This window comes from Ovis aries, chromosome X (assembly GCF_016772045.2).
Source record: "Ovis aries strain OAR_USU_Benz2616 breed Rambouillet chromosome X, ARS-UI_Ramb_v3.0, whole genome shotgun sequence".
NCBI lineage: Eukaryota > Metazoa > Chordata > Mammalia > Artiodactyla > Bovidae > Ovis > Ovis aries.
In genome coordinates, this window is record NC_056080.1 from 105,152,053 (window position 1) to 105,175,238 (window position 23,186).

Sequence of the window (23,186 nt, forward strand, 5' to 3'; positions counted from 1 at the left end):
CTTTGTGAGCTGATGATCTACACCTGCAACCGACTTTTAGCGACAGGTGGTATCATATAGAGCAGTACTCAAGCTATCATGTGTATCAGAGTCACCTGTGTGGCTTGTTAAAGTCCAGGGGGCTGGGCCCCCACCCCAGTTTTTGTTTCACTAGGTCTGGTCGGGGGCAGGTGTGGAGAGATAAGGCTGAGGACCACACTTTGAAAACTACTGATACAGAGGTTAAGGGAATGGACACTGCAGTTGGACAGACCTGGGTTTAATTTCTAGTCCCACCACTTAAAAGATATGGAATCTAAATTAAGTTACTTGTGTGCCTCAGCTTACCCTTCTGTAGAGTGGGGATCATAGCAACTACCTCATGGGATTGTTGTGAGGATTAATGAGATAATATACAAAAAACCCTTAGAATAGTGCTTACTGTATTAGTGTTAGTTGTTACTATTGTTGTTGCTGCTGCTGCTGCTAAGTCGCTTCAGTCGTGTCCAACTCTGTGTGACCCCATAGACACCAGGCTTCCCCGGCCCTGGGATTCTCCAGGCAAGAACACTGGAGTGGGTTGCCATTTCCTTCTCCAATGCATGAAAGTGAACAGTGAAAGTGAAGTCGCTCAGTCGTGTCCGACTCTTAGCGACCCTGTGGACTGCAGCCTACCAGGCTCCTCCATCCATGGGGTTTTCCAGGCAAGAGTACTGGAGTGGGGTGCCATTGCCTTCTCTGACTATTGTTATGAAGAGATTAGACCACCAAGTTGGGACAGAATCCACAGAATGGGAAAGGAGCATTGATATAGCAAACTGTATCACTGCCTTTTAATTTGCCATTTCAAAGGGATATTAATGGTAGGATTTGACACCTTGGTTTTCTAGAGATTGGAGGTGCTTTGGGGCAGAGAGATCTGAACCCTGAGGGTTGAACTCCTCCCCTTTGTCTGGTTTACTGGTCTCTCTTACTTCCAGTCTCATCCCCACCAAGGGCTTCACTTCTAGCAAAGTGGTAACAGTGCAAGTTTGGCTGCAGGCGTCAAAGGCAAATGCTCCACATCTCTTTGGGAATCTCATGGAATATCTTTATTCCAGACAACATTTATGAAGTGCTCACTGGTGTTCAAACCTTCATGGTTTGATCTCTCTTTCTTAGAGTTCCAGCTAATGATCCTGTTTAAAAACAGAAGTTTCTGTTTAAAATTCTGAAGCCTTTGGTAAGTTGCTTGTAGAGGAAAGAAATGTATACATTTCTAATCCATTCACCCTACCCCCAAGTGTGCCTTGCTTGTCCTGAGGTTCCCAATATACCTCTAGCTCAGATGATAATTAGGAAGCTTGCTAGCATCATCAGAATGCAGCTGCTTGGGGGAAAGTGCCTAAATCTGGCCATAATGTAACCAACTCTCAAGCTCTTTGGGTGATAGTCCAAGCTCTTTGGGTGTTTGTAAACACCAGCCCCTGCACTTCATTGTGGTGGCTGATTCTGGTAGGCTGGAGGGGAAGGTTAATAATGCCCAGTGGGTCCATTAGCTTTAGCCAAGTCTTTCTCGGTGGACTAAAATGCAGTGAGGCTATCATCCACAGTGGCTTTCCTCTCTGCTCATTAGTTAATGTCAAGGCTTTAATGGTGCAGAGCAAAAGGAAGGGTGTGTATATTTGTGTGTCCCCATTTGCCTTTTCCCTCATCAGTTGAGTGTAATTTCTTTCTTTCTACAAAGGAAATGATGCCTTAATGAGTCCTGGCCTAGAAGTTGGAAAACTTTGATTCTAGAACTAGCATCCCCTCTGACTTGCTCTATTACCTTGGATTATTAGATTTTCTGGGCCTTTGTGTCCTTTTCTGCAAAATCAGATGATCCTGACTCCCTCATCTCAGAGTTGTTGAATAGCTAACAAGATAAGATAACTGGTAATGCCTTGGAAACTGATTCGTGCTTTATGGATGTGAGAGAGAATTATGATACCCAGTAAATTCAGATTAGAGATCCTGTGCTTTCTTCACACACTTGCCAAGTCTTATTTAATGAAAATAACAACCCTTATAACTTTTTAAAACTAAAAATATAAATTGAATAAGTATCTTTTACAAAAGAATAATTAAATTATAATTTGATATTTTCCAAAAAGAAAAAGAAGAAGCATCTTTCACAATAAAAAGCATAGAGGAGATTCACCTACTTGGTGGATCATTTTCTGGGAAAAAAAATCCAGAATTGAGCACTAGATGTCAGTGTTGGACAAGCACAGAGATACTGGCAGCGCCTCCCGCATTAGCGTCTGGCTCCATTTCAGCTATCAAGTTTCTCTGCAAAGGAGAGGGAGTTTGTGTAACTGAAGCAAAGATTTTGCTTTCTCACTTCTCGCCCCGTCTTGCGGAAAACAGCCTGATGCTCTGGGTAAGTCGCCCGTTATCTGTTATCTTCACTTTCAGTGATTCCCTTTATAGATCTGCAGTCTGCTGAGAAGTTTAAAACACAAAATTAAACATGTGCTTAGCTCCCCGAAGGCCACATACTTGTTTTTCTTCACAAAGGTTTGCTTTTCTTTTTCCAGATCAGCCTTCCTGGCCTACCTTTGTGTAAAATTAATCAAATCTAACAAGGAAATACTGCTCTTGGGGACCCAGGTTCCAAAAGCCCTTGAATGAGGGTCTTTGTTTATTTATTTTTTGCTACAGTGACACTTGCTCTGATTTCAGATCATTTTCTAAAAATGGCAGCTACTTGGTGTGTCATTTTTAAAAGAAAACGTGGTCACATTATAGCTGTGCTAAACAGCCTCTTTCAGTCCTCTTTCATTTTACACTTTTACTGGAAGGCTTGAAAAGAGGCAATGTAATTAGGTTCCAGTTGTCTCTGTTGAGCTCAGAGATGCTCACCTTTCCTTGGGGGAAGATGAATTTCTGTTATGTTGGTTTCTTATCACATCCTGGATTACGGAGGAAATCTGTGGTGAATTCAGACTAAAGCTAGTGATAAAATCAACTCAGCTCTTTGAAAAGGCCACCTGCTCTGGGGTTTTGGAATTCAGATTTTCAGGGCTACCCCTCTTGAACAATTTTCAAGGGTAGAGTTTCAGTTTCTTGTGCCACTCTTGCCCTTTATAGAAGGCCAGCTCAGACACATTTAGAAAACGTTTTGTGGAGTAATTTGGAATTGACACATCCCTTCATTGGTTTAGCTTGATCCCTTTTGCCCTCCAGTTGGCCAACAGGAAGAAATGGTTTAGTGACACAAAGTCAAACGTGGCTTTCGTGTGTGGCCACACTTCCTGGAGACCAGTGGAGGGGGCTGGATGTGGCAGCGCCTCGTGGTGTGGAACAGTGCCCTGCTGCAGCACCCTGTGTGGCTGCTGGCCAGGAACTGGCCGTGTCCTGGGGAATGAGTCATCAGGCACACGCAGTTTGCTCTTGGAGGCAGGCCCAGCGTTGGTTTCAAGGTCCTCTTGGATCTGCTGCCTCTCAGCTTCCACTTCACTGCGTCTCAGCCTCCCTGGGTCTCCTCAGCAGTGTTCAGAATCTTGCAGGAAGAAAAGCCCCCTCACCCTCTGCCCTATTCCATCACTTTGCCACTTCCCCACTTATGCCTGAGACCTTGCCCCTCCCCAGCTTCTGAAGGATCTTTTCCCAAACACATCCGCTTCTGGTCTGGCACTTTCAACCTTGTCTCCTCCCTGCTGCTTCCCCGGTGCCTTCCTGCCAATGAGGGAGCTGAGAGCGATAGTTTTGGGGTCAGACATAGCTCAGCTACTTGCTACTTGTCTGACACGAGGGCAGTTCCTTTAGTTCTCTGAGCTTTGGTTTCTTAATAACAGAACTTACCTTGCTGTGTTTTGTGAGAATTAAATGAGGTAAAGTCTGTAAGGAAAGCAACTAGCACTTTGTTGGAGTTATGGGAACCATAGCCGCTGCTGTTCACTTTGTTGTTTCTGACTATTCTCCTAATTGTCTGCCTGTTCTCCATTCTCTCTTCGCCCTTCAGCTGCTCAGTATGTCTAATGACTGGGTTATCCTTACTTTTGCTCTTTTACATCTACTCACTGTCCATTGCTTCTTGTTTTGGCAATTATATTTTAAATCCCTACGCTTTTCCTTGTTCTTGGTTTCTGGCTTGTAGTATCCTGTCCATATTTTCTAGATGCAAATGTCATCTCCAATCACTCTAAAGAAAAGAAGTAAGTAAAAAAAAAAATCTTTTTTTCCCCAGAATTATCTATATTCTAGGGTCTTTAGTTTTTCCTATTTACCCAATTATTATCCCTTCTGTGCTTATTGAAATTTTATCTGTTTTTTTCTAGGCCTTGCTGAAATGCCACATCCTCCAGAATGCCATACTTAATCTACAAATTTGAAGCGAGTTTGCCTTCCCTACTCCACCTTTATAACCCTTGGCTTGAACCTTTTTATTACATAGCACTGTATATTATATACCTAAGTGCTTGTTTTTGTGGCTCAATTTGACTTTCTTCTTGGAGTATAAGTTCCTGGAGGTCAAGGACTGTGCTATACACACTAGCCTCTCTGCCTTTATGGGGACAGAGGTCACCACCACAGGATGAGAATCATGCAAAACTTAAGTAAGAGTGTCCTGTTAGATCAAGAATTGCACTGGCTGATAGAGGAGGCAATAGACCTTTCCTAGAAGTCTTGGCAACCCACTCCAGTGTTCTTGCCTGGAGAATCCCAGGGATGGGGGAGCCTGGTGGGCTGCCATCTATGGGGTTGCACAGAGTTGGACATGACTGAAGCGACTTAGCAGCAGCAGCAGCAGCTGAAGTCTTTACAAATGGCTGTGTCCTCATTAGACTGAGATGAGTGGAGGTTTGCTGCAAAATGAACTGTTGTGATACTCTAATTGTGGACGCCATGAGTCTGCATTGCAGGGATGCCCTGTCCCCCTGTAGCAAATGGCCAGTAACTTCAAAGTACATGTATGTCAGCAGGGACCTGACTGAGTAAGGTCTCAGCAGTGGGTTTGGACCATATCAGGGTTTCTTCAGAGGGGATTGAGATGTATTTGAATGTTTTCACTCAAACTATCCAGCAGGGAAATCTTTCCCCACAAACATCATAGTATAAATAAGAAGCTTGCCTCTTTTTTTCCCTGTCTGAGGTCTGTCAATCTCACACATACAATACAAGGCAAGGCCACGGCCACGACCTGACTGGTTTGACTGGTAAGGATACAGTGAGGCACTTTTAGATTTAGAAAGTTGAGTACTCACATAGACAGTAAAAACAAGAAGAAGCTGAAAGAGCCACCTTTTTGTAGTTGTTGTCCCCTACACTGAAAGGAATGACATGGGCCAGATGACCGCAACACGAGGGGTGGGGCACTTCATTGCTGAGAAGCCCTATGTAGGCCACCACAAAGTAGTTCTATATTCTGCATAATAAATATATAAATTTATATTAGAAATTGTATTTTATATTTTTATAACATTTATATTTTATAAATGTGTGTTTATATATTAAAGCAGTTAGATATTCTGAGAAGACAAGGCAGAAAACGGCATACCTCATTAGGACTTGAGAAGCAAGGAGAAACTGTCTCATGAGAACCTCCAGGGCAGGAGGGGTGGGGGTAGGGAGGGTGAAGGGGAAGGTAGATCACTAGGAGATGGACTCGTAGCAACTCCTTACACGGCCTCCTCCCATTGTCTTCTGTACCAGGAGGATCACAAAGCATCGGACAGGACTCAGGCTGCACTTCCACACTTTGCCTGCATGACCTGTGTGGGTGGATATATACGTACGGCCACCAGGGGGCCGTGGCAGAGCCACTCCCCAGCACGGCTCAGGGGTGCCTCCTCTGGAGCCCAGTCACGTGTTTGTTGATAGTAGCTTTGGTTTCTGCTTATAGAAAACTTCTGAAGTTCTAGCCCCACCACAGCTGAGACACACACACACACACACCTCTTTCCTCTTAATTCAGAGTTTAGGTAATTGCCAACGAAACTATCTATACAATTTGCTTTTGTTCTTATATTTCATCCTGATCATTATGCTCCCTACTCAAGTTAGGCTGATTCACTTCGTTGCTTCCTCAGCCAAGGTTCTTTTATCATAAGAAACATCTAAGAAACTTCCTAAACAGGACAGGAATTGGCCACTGAATCCAAGTCTCCTCAAACTTGGCCCCTCCAGTTTGCTCTCTTGCTTGCTTTGTCCTGAACAGTTGCTTTCTGTAGGTCTTCGGGATTCTGAGCATATATATGGCTTAAAATTTTTTAATTTATTAATTTAATTCATTGTTTTTGACTGTGCTGGACCTTTGTTGCTACACACAGGCTTTCTCTAGTTGCAGCAAGTAGGGGCTACTCTCTGTTGTAGTGTGGGGGCTTCTCCTTGTGGTGGTTTCTCTTATTGTGGAGAAGGGCATGGCAGCCCACTCCAGTATTCTTGCCTGGAGAATCCCAGGGATGGCGGAGCCTGGTGGGCTGCCGTCTATGGGGTCGCACAGAGTCGGATACGACTGAAGTGACTTAGCAGCAGCAGCAGCAGCAGTTGCAACTTCCAGGCTCTAGAGCACAGACTCAGTAGTTGTGGCACAGGGGCTTACTTGCTCCACAGCACGTGGATCTTCTCAAACCAGGGATCGAACTGGCGTCCCCTGCATTGCCAGGTGGACTCTTAACCACTAGACCACCAGGAAAACCCCATATATGGCTTTGGACCAGAGGCCTTTCCCTACCCTTTGTCAGACATGTTCTTGTGGTTCCAGACTATTTTGCCCAGCCTCAGATCCTCAGCTTTGCAACATCGTGAACTGTAGCCCAACAGGCTCCTCTGTCCACGAAATTCTCCAATCAAGAATACTGGAGGGGGTAGCCATTCCTTTCCCCAGGGGATCTTCCCAACCCAGGGATCAAACCCAGGTCTCCCGCATTGCAGGTGGATTCTTTACTAGCTGAGCACTACCCTAAAACTCCTCTGTGCTCTGCCTATTCATCCCTCTCTTTGTCTATCCCTCACCCCTGGAAACCACTGATCATTTTACTGTCTCCATAGTTTTGTCTTTTCCAGAATGTCACATAGTTGGAGTAATATAGTATGCAATCTTTTCAGACTGGCTTCTTTCACTTAGTAATATGCATTTAAGTTTCCTCCATGTCTTTTCGTGGCTTGGTAGCTCATTTATTTTTGGCCCTGAATAGTGTTCCTTTTGTCTGGATGTACCACAGTTTATTTATCCCTTCACCTACTGAAGGACTTCAAGTTTAGGCTATTAAGAATAAAGCTACTATAAACAGTGTTTCAGATTTAGGCCATTCTAATAGGTGTGGAGTGGTATCTTGTTATTTTCATTTGCATCTCTCCAATGACATATGATGTGGAACACCTTTTCATACACTGAGAAAATTATTTCAGACCAATCTTGGGGATATCCATTTATGGTGGGGATTGAGAGTAGTGACTCATTATTCATCTATCCATCAGTTTATCTATTCAACAAATATTTACTGAATATTTTCTACGGACCAGGTACTGTTCTAGGCCCATATGTGAATGAAACAGATGCTATTGGAAATTCTCAAGAAATTCTAATTGGTGGTATGGAGGGAAGAAAACATTAAACAAGTAAACAAAAATAAATCAGATGAAATCAGGTACTGAGAAGTGTTACGAAGAAAATAAATTGGCAATGTGCTAGAGTAGATACATGATAGAAAAGGCCTGTCTGAGAAGGGGATATAGGATTTATGTAAATTTCAGGAAGAATAGCATTTTAGGCAGAGGGAAGAGCTAGTATTGAGACAGTGAGCTGGGACTCAGTATTCTAGACAGAATATAAATAAAACCATAGTGTTTCACTCTTCACAAAGGGCTGTGGTGGTGGGTTTTGAAAGGGGAGGAGGTAACACTGTGAGGATGTCTCAAATGGACTTCCTTTCATCAACATCCCTCCAAACAAATAAAGACTCACATAACTGGCAGCCCCCTTGCCCAGACACAGAGGAAACTGAAATGAGGCTTTCAGTCTCTGACATCCATTCTGATGTTCAGCAGTTGGCAGTGATGATCGTGAATATACTTTTAGAAGACAAGAAAGGATGACTTTTTTTTTTCCCTTCCCTCCATCTCTCTCTCTTTCCCCTCCCTTCCCTATTCCCTCTTCTCTATATATACATCTAGTGAAAGAATTTGACAGATTAATTCATACTACAATGTTAATGGTTGTATATGATCCCTCCTGTGAATATTTACCTTTTTAAAGATGACTCCTGGGGAAAAGGCAACAAATACAGGAATGAACCAACTGAGCTTCTGATGTTGGAATTTCAAACCCTGGTCTGGCTAGGTAAAGGAGAAGTCCCCTTTAGATCTGTTAACATCTCTCATGTGCATTTTCCAGACTGATGATGTCCACATCTCTACGTCTATCTGGAATCCGTGCTAACATGCTGTCCCTGTCCCAGATCAGGAGGTGGTTCCACATATGTCCATAGCAGCCTTGGGGGTCACCCACATTTTCCATTTTCTGCTGGAGCCCCTTTTCTTGAACTTTAGTTTCCTGCCTGAAAGTGAAAGTCACTCAGTCATGTCTGACTGTTTGCGACCTCATGGACTATAGAGTCCATGGAATTCTCCAGGCCAGAATACTGGAGTGGGTAGCCGTTCCCTTCTCCAGGGGATCTTCCCAACCCAGGGATCGAACCCAGGTCTCCCACATTGCAGGCAGATTCTTTACTAGCTGAGCCACCTGGGAAGCCCTTCCTGCCTGAGGAGAGGAACAATTTCTACCCTCTCCTCACCCTCATGAGCTTGGCAAGCTGACAGAGAAAATTAAGATCACTGCCATCAAGTTTTTATCTGCTATAAGCAAAAACAGGAAACCAAGAAATAGAGGCATGGCTCAGCAATAGCTCCTGAGTGGGTAACATGGGAAAAGTTTTTCTTAAATCCTCTTCTCATGTACCTTCCCACCCACATGTTCTTAGTCAGATTTATTTTTTGTATTTCAGTTTCTGAGGATGACAAGAAACCTGCCCTTTTCTTAACTATGGTTTTCAGAAGCAGATTATCCTGTGCTTAGTGGAGACCTCTCATGGAACCCTTGGAATAAATAATACCTTCGGCTCCAGGAGTGGGTGTTGAATAGAGATTTTATGACTCATGATGGAGTGTCAAAATAGCCACTGCTGATGTACGGGTCCTTTGTCAGTTTTGGAAATGGCACTGGGTGGAACCACACACTCCTCTGGTATTGAAATGCTGTGATGGAGACAAGTTCTAAGAAGACTATCCAGCGTTTCTTGGTATTTCCAAGTCCCACGTGGAATGGTGACCTTTTTCAAAGGTGACTTGGGCTTAGCCTGGAAAAGCCACTGTCCCTTGGGGAAGGGAGCAGAGCATTTCTCTGGTGTGGGGGGTGGGGAAAGCTCGAGGATGAAAGGAGGAAAAGATTGGCATTTCCCTGGCCTGTGTTTTGAGGTGCTTGTTCCCAAAGGAATATAGGGTTAGGATTTTATGCTTTGCCTAGAATAGATGGAGAGATGACATCAAGCTGTTAGTTGACATTTCCAGGGCTCAGGCCTTTGCTGTTCTCTCTCTCTTGTTGGAGGAAATGAAAAGTGTGGTCCTCTCACTAGGCCCATGGGTCTGAGGGCAGCCTCACCTTGAGCTGAGCCCCTGTCTTTGGATTTAATCTCAATGGCCACACTCTCAGCACAGGGCCCCTTAGTGTAGTAATGAGGTTCTGCGATGTGCCTCTTAAGATATTAGTGCTCTGTGTAGATGCCTTTCCAACAAGAGATACTTGTGAATATCTGCCATGTTTGCAATCCAGTGGGCAATACAAAATCTCTTCTTCCTGCTCATGAGTTCAAGAACATGTTGGGGAGATTAAAAAACATGAAATAAGGACTTCCCTGGTGGTCCAGAGGTTAAGACTCTGGGCCTCTACTGCAGGGCACATGGGTTGATCCCTGATCAGGGAACGAAGATCATGTATGCCACGCAGAACCAACTGAAAACAAAACAAAACAAAAAAACCTGTAGGGAATAAATAGAGAAAAATACAGGTCAGTGTACAATGGGGGGCTAGATCGCATGAAACAGACTATAGGGCTTAGTAGGGAAGAGGAACGAGAAGTAATGTGGGCTGGAGGGGCTAGGTGAGCCTGAAAGCAGGAATAGAAACTGGTCAGGTGAAGAGAAGTGAGTGCATGTGAGGCAGAAGGGCCAATAAAGGCACAGGGACCAGCAGACTAAACATTTCTGAAGCGGAGGGTCCTGCTTGAGGAGTTGTGGGACTGGACAGCTGGATATGCATGTATGGGGCCAGATAATGAGCTTCTCAGAAGCCAGACAGGATTTCATCTGAACTCTGCTCATTAGCTTCTTTTGTTTGCAAGGGATAGAGACTCTTTCAAATGACCTGAATTAAGAGGTGGGGACATTGTTAAAGAATTACAAAGGAGAGAAAGACCTTTAGGGGACTAAAAGACCAGGAAGCAGAGCGCAGTGGGACCTTGTAGGAACTGTACTTGGATCCACAGCAGCTTCAGTGACCTCAGCAGCAGGATCGGGACTTTTCACTCGAGTGTTGTACTAGGAACATCACTCAGCCCTAATCTCCCCTCATTCCTGCCTGTCTTCTTTCCCCCATCTGCTCAGTTCATCCTTTCTAAAGCTCCCAATTCTATCATACTCCTCACCTCGGCTTCCTTACAGTTTTCATTTGTGTAGCTAGCCCACCAAGGCTCCAGCTTTCTACTTCTCCCCTTAAAGTTCTGACTTGTCTTCATGCCTTCTGTATTTATCTATTTATTTTAATTGGAGAATAATTAATTTATAATATTGTAATGGTTTTTGCCATACATCAACATGGATTGGCCGTAGGTGTACATGTGCCCCCCCCTCAATCCTGAACACACCCTCCCACCTTGCTCCCCCTCCTCCGTCCTTCTAGGTTGTCACTGAGCACTGGCTTTGGGTACCCTGCTTCTTGCATTGAACTCACACTCGTCATCTATTTTGCATATGGTAATATACATGTTTCAATGCTATTCTCTCAAATCACCCCACCCTCTCCTTTTCCCACTGAGTCCAAAAGTCTGTTCTCATGCCTTCTTTCCACACATCCTTTCAGCCTCAGCTTCTGTTTCTCTCCCGTCTCCCTCCCCCTTTTCTCTTCTCCTTCCCTGCCCCCTCCCTCCTTTCTCTCTCTCCGTTTTCTTTCTCTTCCCCACCCCTCCCTCTCTCCTTCTCCCTCTAGTATTTTTAGGCCAAATAATTTATATTTTTTAAAAAATATCCAAAGATTTTGTTCTCATAAAATTGCATGCTGCTGCTGCTGCTGCTGCTGCTGCTACTAAGTCACTTCAGTTGTGTCAGACTCTTAGCGACCCCATGGACTGCAGCCCACCAGGCTCCCCTGTCCCTGAGATTCTCCAGGCAAGAACACTGGAGTGGGGTGCCATTGCCTTCTCCAATGCATTAAAGTGAAAAGTGAAAGTGAAGTCGCTCAGTTGTGTCAGACTCTTAGCGACCCTATGGACTGCAGCCCACCAGGCTCCTCCGCCCATGGGATTCTCCAGGCAAGAGTACTGGAGTGGGTTGCCATTGCCTTCTCCCCATAAAATTGCATACTCCTTTCAAAAGGAATGTGGAGAAAAGTTGGGTCTTCCCAGGTGGCACTAGTGGTAAACAACCTGCCTGCCAATGCAGGAGACTTGAGATGCAGGTTTGATCCCTGGGCTGGGAAGATATCCTGGAAGAGGGTATGGCAACCCACTCCAGTATTCTTGCCTGGAGAATCCCATGGACTGATTCCTACAGTTCATAGGGTCGCAAAGAGTCTGACACAACTGAAGAGACTAAAGAGACAGCGTGGCCGAGGGAGAAAAGTTAGAGGTCAGCATTGTTAGGACCACATGCTACTGTAAAAACTCCTGTTAGGCCAAATTTCTTAGAGAATCTGATCAGTCTAGTTCATATGTTTGTACCAGGCTCTGTCTCAGGTCACTGGCCGAATATGGATTGGCAACCCTTGGACCAGGGATCTGTCCTTGGCCCTTTCGGCTCAGGCTTGGGGAGAGGAGGTGATGTCAGAGAAACCATATAAGAGATTGGTTGAGCAGAGGACATGGTAACCCACTCCGGTATTCTTGCCTGGAAAATTCCATGGACAGAGGAGCCTGGTGGGCTATGGTCCATGGGGTCACAGAGAGTCAGACACAACCGAGCACATGGCACAAGCAGGAGGTGATGGATCCTGGTTCAGACAGTGAGAATGGTGAGGAAAGAATGACTATAAATGATATTTCAAAGGAAACAAATGGTAGGAATCAGTATCTCACTGACTACAGGGTAGATAGAGAGATAGAAATTGGTGATCAGATCAGGGTGACTAGGAGAATGATAAGGCAATAAGGGAGCTGTGTCAAGGAGTTAGTTTATGGGAGGACAGAGAGTTCTATTTTTGCCATGTTGAGTATGAGTCAACAGTGGGCTCTGTTGGCCAACTCTGTCCTGTGCTTGGTGACCTCCTTTCCTCCCTAACTTGGATACCCAGTTACGGCAGAGTCCTGAGTGACTCAGGTGAGAAGCCAGGGGCTAGAGAGTATGTGGAGAGCTTCTCTGAAAAGGTCTACTTGACTCATTTTCTCCTTCACCCTTAAGTAGCCAATGGCCCCATGGAACAATGGTTTTTCCCAGGAGGGCAGACGTGAGGAGGCCTTTTCAATCCTGTGTGATACCTGATTCTCTTTTGGTTGCTGGTTTCTAAGCCTTCCGAAGAGAGAAAGTGAGTAAAGATGTAAAGAAATGAGGTGAAGAAGTGGAGAAAGCCTTGAGCAAGTTGGAAATCATCTACATATTCATGGCTGTTCCATACCCACTTCGAGAAAAGCAGTTCAGAGAAACATGGCAAGTAGAGTGCATCCAAGCATGTGATGGAGACCCAGGTGGAATGGGCTGAAGTTAGTTACGAGGGGTACCTGGTGGCTCAGAGGTTGAGAGAAAATGCTGAATACTCAGGTCTTGGGAAGGACAGGAACTAGGGCAGCCTCGGTGTTGGCCTTTAGGGAAGGAAACTAGAAGCTGAAAAGCTGTCAGGATTCTTGTGCCTTCTTATTTCTCCTCTCTGTGTTAGCTCCATTCTTAAGTTGTCTCCATCCTGAAAGCAGGATTCCCTCTGTGGCAGAGGGCATGGCAGTGTTAGCTTTCAGCTCACATGCTCACAGCTCATGGACCAGAGGGGAAAAGATGCTGTCTTGCTAGCTCCAGTCTAGCAAGTCTTGAGGAGGAGCTCTGATGGATTTGTCTTGAGTTCGCACCTAATCTCAGACTAATTCCCATGGCCAGGAGTATGTGACCTATCCATGGCCAGTTTTGGAGCAAGCCAAGTTCAGTTCTCAGCCAATTACTATGGCTGAGGATACTGAACCATGTGAAAAGAATGGCAGCTACAATTTGGGTCATGTGCCTAGAGCCAGATGGAAGGAGGAGTTCACCAAAGGAAGGGAGGAGAGAGGCAGCACAGACAGGGCCCCTGGGGCATCTTTGTGAACCCAGTCATCACCATGGAGTCACAGAGTCTGAATGACTTAGCAGCTAAACAGTACTGTGTCCGACTCTGTGCAACCCACTGCACTGTTGCCCACCTCTGTCCATGAAATTCTCCAGGCAAGAATCCTGGAGTAGGTAGCCATTCTCTCCTCCAGAGGAGCTTTATGACCCATGGATTGAACGCAGGCCTCCTGCATTTCAGGCAGATTGTTTACTGTCTGAGCCACCAGGGAAGTCCTTCTAATTCTTTTGGTTCTTGCTTTTGCTAAGTAATGATTTGCTTATAATTAAAAGTAAGGTTTAAACTAAATATTTTTATTTTCTTGCTAAATTAATGAGTTAATACATTTTCCCAATAGAACAATTGTATCTCTATTAGAAAGTGAACCTGTGGGTGAATTGTGTTACAAACCTTCTTTTAGCTTTCCACACCTGAAGAAAGCTCACATGTTGGGTGTAAGTTGGATAGGCACCAGTTTTTATTTGATGGTGGTTGACTGAGGTGTCCAAGACGGCAGTGTCTTGAGGTGGGGGCCACAGACCGTCTACATTGGAGTGGGAAGAAGCCAACTGCTGTGCTGATATGAATGCTGTGGGGACACTGACTCTGAGGCTTTTGAGATGGGGCCCAGAGATATGCATGCATCATGTCCTTCAGAGGAGTCTGAGGCAGGCTCAAATTTGAGCCACTGGACTAGAAGGAGTGAGGGCAACCATTATGCCCTTTGACCAAATGAAGAGCAGAATGATCCGATAAGAGAACTCTGATTGTTGCAGTTGCCGTGGATCTGTTGGGATGATCAGCGCCTACTATGAATGTTGGTGGACTGACAAAATGTTTGCTTGCAGGGTGCTGCCAGTGCCACTGTGCCTGCAGGCTTGGCTGTCTCGGTGGTCTCCGTCACCCCCTCTTGGGGTTTGCTCAGGTCTATTGGGTTGGCCAAAAAGTACATTCAGGCTTTTCTGTAAGATGTTATAGAAAAACCTGAATGAGCTTTTTTGCCAACCCAGTGCATGAGAAAGCTGTGGCACTAGAGTGCTGGGTAGAAGTGAGATTACCTGTTCAAGTGTGCTTAGTCTCTCAGTCGTGTCTGACTCTTTGTAACCCCATAGACTGTAGCCCACCAGGCTCCTTTGTCCTTGCAGATTCTCCAGGCAAGAAAGAATACAGGAGTGAGTTGCCACGCCTTCCTCCAGGGAATCTTCCCAACCCAGGAATCAACGGTAGTGTGTAAATGTGCGAAAGAATTTGAAAAGAAAAGGTTAATTCTGCATCTCCTCTAAATGGCCAGGGGAACACCCTCCTCCTCTGATTATTTGGCTGCCATTAAGCAGACTGTAGAAAGTTACACAATGTGTATAGATTCAGGGCTTGTTTCCAGAAAAGCTCCATGACTCAGCCCATTCCACGCTGAGGGGAAACATCAGGTCATTCGTTCTAGAAGGTGCCTTATGCCAAGAAGCCTTTTAGTTCCTTCCTGATTCTTGAATTTCCATTTGTGTGTTAAATTTTTAACTGAAACATTTCAGCTTTAATGTCGAGTCTAGTACAGTTGTAGCTGGCATTTTAAATTGAGTTAGAGAAAGATCATGTAGCACTTTGTGAAGCTCTCTAATGAGGCATTCTGGGTATCTCCTACCATCTCTCAGGTTTAAGGACAAGCATTCGGTAGAAATGGTTGGACATTCTAATAGTGATTTAAAAAGTAGCCTGGTAGTGTGGATCTCTGTGAAGCACAGTTTCTCAAACAATGATATGTAAGCCAGCGGTCCACACCCTTTTTGGCACCAGGGACCAGTTTCATGGAAGACAAGTTTTTCTCCAGACTAGGGCAGTGCTGGGTGGGGGGTGCATGGGATGAGATGGACATGGTTTGGGGATGATTCATCTGCATTGCATTTACTGTGTACTTTATTTCTATTTTGTGGCAATCTCAGGATATTCTGCCTTGACTTTAGGGTTAGGGTTCTCATTGCTATGAGAATCTAATGCCTCCGCTGATCTGACAGGACGTGGAGTTCAAGTGGTAATTCAGGTGATGGGGAGCGACTGTAAATACCCATGAAGCTTCGCTAACTTGCCTGCTGCTCACCTCCTGCTGTGCGGCCCGGTTTCTAAGCTGGGGACCCCTGATTTAAGGTTGTGGACCCCTGATGTAAGGTGTTCAACAAAATGGAAACAGAGGTTCTGCTACCAAGAAGTGTTAGAGAAGTTCCTGATGCTGCATACTAGAAAGCTCTTTTAGAGATTCATGATTCATGTTAAGAGTCTGATTAAGTCCTGTCATAAAGTCATCTGTTTAACTTTGTGTAGTCTTTTTCCTGAAATTTATTCAGTCTGCTTCAGTTGACCAGTTCTTCAAATGGAAACAAAATGTGTCAGAGGATCAACCAACCCAGACAGGCTTACTGAGCTCAATGTTTCACACCAGCCATACAGATCAGGAGGTGGTGGCTGACCTGGGCAGCTCCCCCTTGTACAGGGTTTATGAGCCCGGACACTATAACTACAAAAGCTTCCTTAGCCACTGGGTCCAGCTTGAATAATATCACATTACACTCAGCTACAGCCTTGATTGTAAAACAACCATGTACTAAATAATACCTAACTTTGGTAGAACCTAAAAAAATCATTATTACATATTATCCTATTATGTAATAATGGGACTCCCTGGTGGTCCATTGACTAAGACTCTGTGCTCCCAGCCTAGGTGGCCCAAGTTCGATCCCTGGTTGGGGAACTAGATCCTGCATGCCACAACTGGGAGTTCACATGCCACAACTAAAAATCCTGCATGCTGCAACTAAGACCTGGTGTAGCCAAATAAATAAATATTTTAAAACTCCTATCAACATTTATTTGAGGAAGATATTATCATTCCATTTTAGGGCCCTAAAGAGCTTAAGTATCTGCACAAGGATGATGATATAAGGGATGATATTTCCCTCCATAATGTGGGTGAGCCTCAAACAACCAGTTGAAAGCTTTAACAGCAAAACCTGAGGTTTCTTAGAGAGGAGGAAATTCTGTCTTGACTCTATAAGATAGAAATACTGCCTGAGGTTTTTCACCCTATCAATTTTGGACTTTCCAGCCTCCACACATGAGCCAGTTCCTTAAAATAAATCTTTTAATATACATATATACATATATATGTATATAAATATATATCTCCTGTCAGTTCTGTTTCTTTGGAGAACCCTCATTGATACAGTATCTAAATTTGAGCTGCTGTCATGAAGTCAGTTTGTATCAGCAGCTTTAAGTCTGAGGCCTGTAGGCTTTCACTACTTTAAGGAAGAGTCTGGTGATGAAAGTTTCCTTATGACATGAGTTTTGTTTGGAAAGGCCTACATTCCCCTTAAATGGGATTTTCCCAGGGATCCATACCAAAGAACACTTCACTTACACATTCTTATTTGGGAAAGAAAAAACAATGGCTTATCAGATAGAGTTTACTGACCCCAAATCAGGAGACAATGTCCCAGAGTTCCCAGAGGGTTATCTAATATTTCTGTGGAGACTGACAAGGCAACTTGCTTTACCTGCATTATATGTACACTGCTTTTTACTGTATTGCAAACTGCTTTCACAGACATTATCTTGAGTCTTTGTCATAGATGTGGCAGAGGCTGCTATTTGTATTCATATACCACTTTGCCCTTTCTTCCCTAATAAAGCCCCTCAATATTTTGTTGAGTCAGTTGCTACCCTGTTCAGTTCAGTTCAGGTGCTTAGTCATGTCCGACTCTTAGTGACCTCATGGACTGCAGCACACCAGGCTTCCCTATTCATCACCAACTCCTGGAACTTACTCAAACTCATATCCATAGAGTCAGTGATGCCATCCAAGCGTCTCATCCTCTGTCGTCCACTTCTCCTCCTGCCTTCAATCTTTCCCGGCATCTAGGTCTTTTCAAATGAGTCAGTTCTTTGCATAAGGTGGCCAAAGTACTGGATTTTCAGCTTCAGCATCAGTCCTTCCAATGAATATTCAGGACTGGTTTCCTTTAGGATGGACTGGTTGGATCTCTTTGCAGTCCAAGGGACTCTCAAGAGTCTTCTCCAACACCAGAGTTCAAAAGCATCAATTCTTCAGTGCTCAGCTTTCTTTATAGTCCATCTATTACATACACACATGACTACTAGAAAAACCACAGCTTTGACTAGATGGACCTTTGTTGGCAGAATAATGTCTCTGCTTTTTAATATGCTGTCTAGGTTGGTCATAGCTTTTCTTCCAAGGAGCAAGGGTCTTTTAATTTCATGGCTGCAGCCACCATCTGCAGTGATTTTGGAGCCCCCCAAAATAAAGTGCCTCACTGATTCCATTGTTTCCCCATCTATTTGCCATGAAGTGATGGCACCAAATGCCATGATCTTAGTTTTCTGAATGTTGGCAGGGTGACAATATACAGCCTTGATGTACTCCTATCCCAATTTGGAACCAGTCTGGTGTTCCATGTCCAGTTACTGTTGCTTCTTGACCTGCATACAGATTTCTCAGGAGGCAGGTTAGGTGGCCTGGTACTCCCATTTCTTTAAGAATTTTCCACAGTTTGTTGTGATCCACACAGTCAAAGGCTTTGGCATAGTCAATAAGCCAGGAGCAGATGTTTTTCTGGAACTCTCTTGCTTTTTCGATGATCCAGCAGATGTTGGCAATTTGATCTCTAAATCCTCTGCCTTTTCTAAAACCAGCTTGAACATATGAATTTCATGGTTCACGTACTGTTGAAGCCTGGCTTGGAGAATTTTGAGCATTACTTTGCTAGCGTGTGAGATGAGTGCAATTGTGTGGTAGTTTGAGCATTCTTTGGCATTGCCTTTCTTTGCGATTGGAATGAAAACTGACCTTTTCGAGTCCTGTGGCCACTGCTGAGTTTTCCAAATTTGCTGGCATATTGAGTGCAGCACTTTCACAACATCATCTTTTAGGATTTTAAATAACTCAACTGGAATTCCATCACTTCCACTAGCTTTGTTCGTAGGAATGCTTCCTAAGGCCCACTTGATGTTGCATTCCAGGATGTCAGGTTCTAGGTGACTGGTCACACCATCATGATTATCTGGGTCATGAAGATCTTTTTTGATTAGTTCTTATGTGTACTGTTGCTACCTCTTCTTTATATCTTCTGATTCTGTTAGGTCCATACCATTTCTGTCCTTTATTGTGCCCGTCTTTGCATGAAAAGTTCCCTTGGTATCTCTAATTTTCTTGAAGAGATCTCTAGTTTCCCATTCTGTTGTTTTCCTGTCTTTCTTTGCATTGATCACTGAAGAAGGCTTTCTTATCTCTCCTTGCTATTCTTTGGAACTCTGCATTGAAATGGATATATCTTTCCTTTTTGCCTTTGTTTTTCAGTTCTCTTCTTTTCTCAGCTGTTTGTAAGGCCTCCTCAGACAACCATTTTACCTTTTTGCATTTATTTTTCTTGGGGATGGTCTTGATTCCTGCCTCCTGTACAATGTCACGAAACTCCATTCATAGTTCTTCAGGCACTCTGTCTATCAGATCTAATCCCTTGAATCTATTTTTCACTTCCACTGTATAATCGTAAGAGATTTGATTTAGGTCATAACTGAATGGTCTAGTGCTTTTTCCCTGCTTTCTTCAATGTAAGTCTGAATTTGGCAACAAGGAGTTCATGATCTGAGCCACAGTTAGCTGCTGGTCTTGGTTTTGCTGACTATATAGAGTTTCTCCATCTTTGGCTGCAAAGAATATAATCAATCTGATTTTGGTGTTGACCATCTGGTGATGTTCATGTGTAGAGTCTTCTCTTGTGTTGTTGGAAGAAGGTGTTTGCCATGACCAGTGTGTTCTCTTGGAAAACTCTGTTAGACTTTGACCTGCTTCGTTTTGTACTCCAAGGCCAAATTTGCCTGTTACTCCAGGTGTTTCTTGACATCCTACTTTTGCATTCCAGTCCCCTATAATGAAAAGGACATCTTTTTTGGGTGTGAGTTCTAAAAGGTCTTGTAGGTTTTCATAGAACCGTTCAACTTCAGCTTCTTCAGCATTGCTAGTCGGGGTATAGGCTTGGATTACTGTGATATTGAATGGTTTGCCTTGGAAATGAACACAGATCATCATTCTGTTGCTTTTGAGATTGCATCCAAGTACTGCATTTAGGACTCTCTCATTGACTATGGGGATTACTCCATTTCTTCTAAGGGATGCTTGCCCACAGTAGTAGATGTAATGGTTATTTGAGTTGAATTCACCCATTCCAGTCCATTTTAGTTTGCTGAATTCTAAAATGTCAATGTTCACTCTTGCCATCTCCTGTTTGACCACTTTCAATTTGCCTTGATTCATGGACCTAACATTCCAGGTTCCTATGCAATATTGCTCCTTAGAGCATTGGACTTTACTTCCATTACCAGTCACATCCACAACTGGGTGTTATTTTTGCTTTGGTTCCATCTCTTCATTTTTCCTGGAGTTATTTCTCCACTGATCTCCAGTAGCATGTTGGGCACCTACCGACCTGGGGAGTTCATCTTTCAGTGTCCTATCTTTTTACCTTTTCATACTGTTTGTGGGGTTCTCAAGGCAGGAATACTGAAGTGGTTTGCTATTCCCTTTTCCAGTGGGCCACAGTTTGTCAGAACTCTCCACCATGACCCATCTGTCTTGGGTGGCCCTACATGGCATGGCTCATAGTTTCATTGAGGTAGACAAGGCTGTGGTCCATGTGATCAGATTGGTTAGTTTTCTGTGATTGTGGTTTTCAGTCTGTCTGATCTCTGATGGAGAAGGATAAGAGGCTTATGGAAGCTTCCTGATGGGAGAGACTGACTGAGGGGGAAACTGGGTCTTCTTCTGATGGGTGGGGCCATGCTCAGTAAATCTTTAATCCAATTTTCTGTTGATGGGCAAAGCTGTGTTCCCTCCCTGTTGTTTGACCTGAGGCCAAACTATGGTAGAGGTAATGCAGATAATGGTGACCCTCTTCAAAAGGAGGCTACGTGTTAAAAGACTAGTAGTCCTCCTCCAAGGTAGGTGAGGCCTAGCTTGTTTTAGAAGTGTATGGAGCACTGTGGTTAGGCACAGATTCTGGTATCAGGCTATGTAGGTTTTAGATCTCCACATCATCTCTTCAGCCAGTCAGTTCAGTCACTCAGTTGTGTCTGACTCTTTGTGACCCCAAGGACTGCAGCACACAAGGCTTCCCTGTCCATCACCAACTCCCGCAGCTTGCTCAAACTCATGTCCATGGAGTTGTTGATGCCATCCAATCATCTCATCCTCTGTCATCCCCTTCTCCTCCTGCCTTCAATCTTTCCCTGCATGAGGGTCTTTTCCAGTGAGTCAGTTCTTCACTTCAGGTGGCCAAAGTATTGGAGTTTCAGCTTCAGCATCAGTCCTTCCAATGAATAGTCATGACTGATTTTCTTTAGGATTGACTGGTTGGATCTCCTTGCATTCCAAGGGACTCTCAAGAGTCTTCTCCAACACCACAGTTCAAAAGCATCAATTTTTCAGCGCTCAGCTTTCTTTATGGTCCAACTCTCATATCCATACATGACTACACGCCTCATCTCTTACTAACTGCTAATTTACTCCTCTATGCTTCAGTTTCTGCATCTGTAAAATGATATGATCATAATACCTACTGTATTGGGTTTCTATGATGAATAAATGATTTTATATTTGTAAAGCCTTTAGAACAGTGCCTAGCACAATAGTAAACACTCTAGAAATGCTAGCTATTATTTATTTTGTTATTTTGGCCAACAAGATGTAAGTGGAAGTGTTGTGTGAGATATCCAGGCAGCAGTGCTCCTTCCTGCTTCCTTGGAGTTGGACTGTGGTTGGAGCTTGAACAGCCATCATGGAACAGGGAGCATGAAGCTAAGGATCATGGACTAGCTAGATCAAGCCTGGGGCCCTGATGGCTGTGGAGGTACTGCAGTAGTCCTGCGCTGTCTTGCTCCATACTTCTCTTCATGACAGCCAAGCTTCTACTTGTTTAGGATAATGTTATTTTTATTTTTTGTTGTAAGCAGCAAAACTTAATACTAATTCTGTAAGTGTGACAGGAGGTCACACTTTTTACTGTTGAGAGATTATATCTCAGCTGTAACCCAGTAAAGTTCACCAGTAAGAGTCAGAATGTTGGACTGAGGGGGAAGCAGTGGTTAAATAACCCTTATATAGTCCAGCTTGTGACCTGGTTTGAGGGAAATTTGCTAGGCTTGTCTTTGGGGAGAGATATCCCTTTTTATCCCAGCCCTGTCCTCACCGTTTCCCTCTGTCCCAAGCAGAGCTTCTGGGTCATTAGCTGCCTTTTCCTTCTGTGTGGAAGTCACAAGAAGACTGGAACCACATTGATAACTGTATTTAAGAGGTGGTTAGCACCCTTTATTTTAGTTATTTTCTAGATGTATCAAGGCATCATTTCTCTTTCCCTCTTTCTTCCTGGAATCTTTCTTTCTAATTTCCTACTACACAGTGACTCCAATTGGCCCTGTCAGGTCCAACCCCCAAATCCGTGTCCTTCAGACAACCCCCTCTGATTATTCTAGCTGATTAAATAGCTTATTCTGTGGTTCTAGCAGGAAGACCCCCATTCTTGCTGCTCCCTGTTGGAAGGAAACATGAGTCTTCTGTTACCTGGGAAGGTTTGGAAGCAATGTCCATGAAGCAATGAAGAAAGAAGGGGGTCTCTCAATGCAGTCAAATGAACTGAATGAAATATGCTGATAAGTGGAGCAATGTAGCACAGACCTCCTTCCATTTTACCTACCCCTTTTATCCCATTTTATTTGAATCCCTACACTTCATATGTATATTATCCAGATGTCAACTCTAGATTTGGGTTAATGAAGTGTTCTATTGCCATGTTAACTGAGAACAATTTGGCTTTCGACATCTTACTGCCTAGAGTGTCCTTTCACAGATCCAAAATATCTTTTGTGTTTAGTAGTTCATCTTTCCTGGAGTCCCTTACTTTAGCAGCTCAGAAGAACTGGCAGAGGCTATAAAATGTATTTTTCTTCTTCGTTCCCACCAGTCTCTGTGAGTAGAAGGGAACATACTGTTACTAGTATGAAATATGCCTCCTCCTTTAGAATGCAGAAAGAGAAAGATTAATTTTAGATTTAAAAAGATAACTAAAATCAGTGTTATACTAAGAACACTTGCTATTCATTGGTTACTATGGAAAACAATGTGTGAAATCCTTTATGTATATTAATTTGTTTCATCATCTCAACACCATGGGTAAATATTATTAATGTACCTACTTTGCTGATGAGGAAAGAAGCTCAGGAAGGTTAAGTAGCTTATCCAGAGTCACACAGTTAGTATTTGAATTCAGGGTGGTCTGACTCCAAATTCCGTGGTTTCAACCATATGCTGTACTGCTTCTCTTGTCAGTCAGCGTGTGTGTGTGTTCAGTGGCTCAGCTATGTCTGACTCTTTGTGACCCTATGGACTGTAGCCCAACAGCCTCCTCTGTCCATGGGATTCTCCAGACAAGAATACTGGAGTGGGTACCTATTTCCTTCTCCAGGGGATCTTCTTAGCCAGGGATTGAACCCCCATCTCCTGCAGTGGTAGGCAGATTCTTTACCACTGAGCCCCCTGGGAAGTACTCCTTTTGTCAGTACTCCTTACTTAATCTGTATGATTTAACATATTGTTTGGAAGTATGATATAATGGAAATAATGGCT

At 43.9% G+C, this 23,186-nt stretch overlaps 1 long non-coding RNA gene across 1 annotated transcript; it reads left to right on the forward strand.

Annotated features, from left to right (window-relative positions):
• Nucleotides 1–2,277: 2,277 nt before the first annotated feature.
• Nucleotides 2,278–4,429, forward strand: LOC114111393 (uncharacterized). Its single transcript, XR_003587455.2, has 2 exons — nucleotides 2,278–2,383; nucleotides 4,284–4,429. It is a non-coding gene; the product is annotated as an uncharacterized LOC114111393 (long non-coding RNA).
• Nucleotides 4,430–23,186: the final 18,757 nt, after the last annotated feature.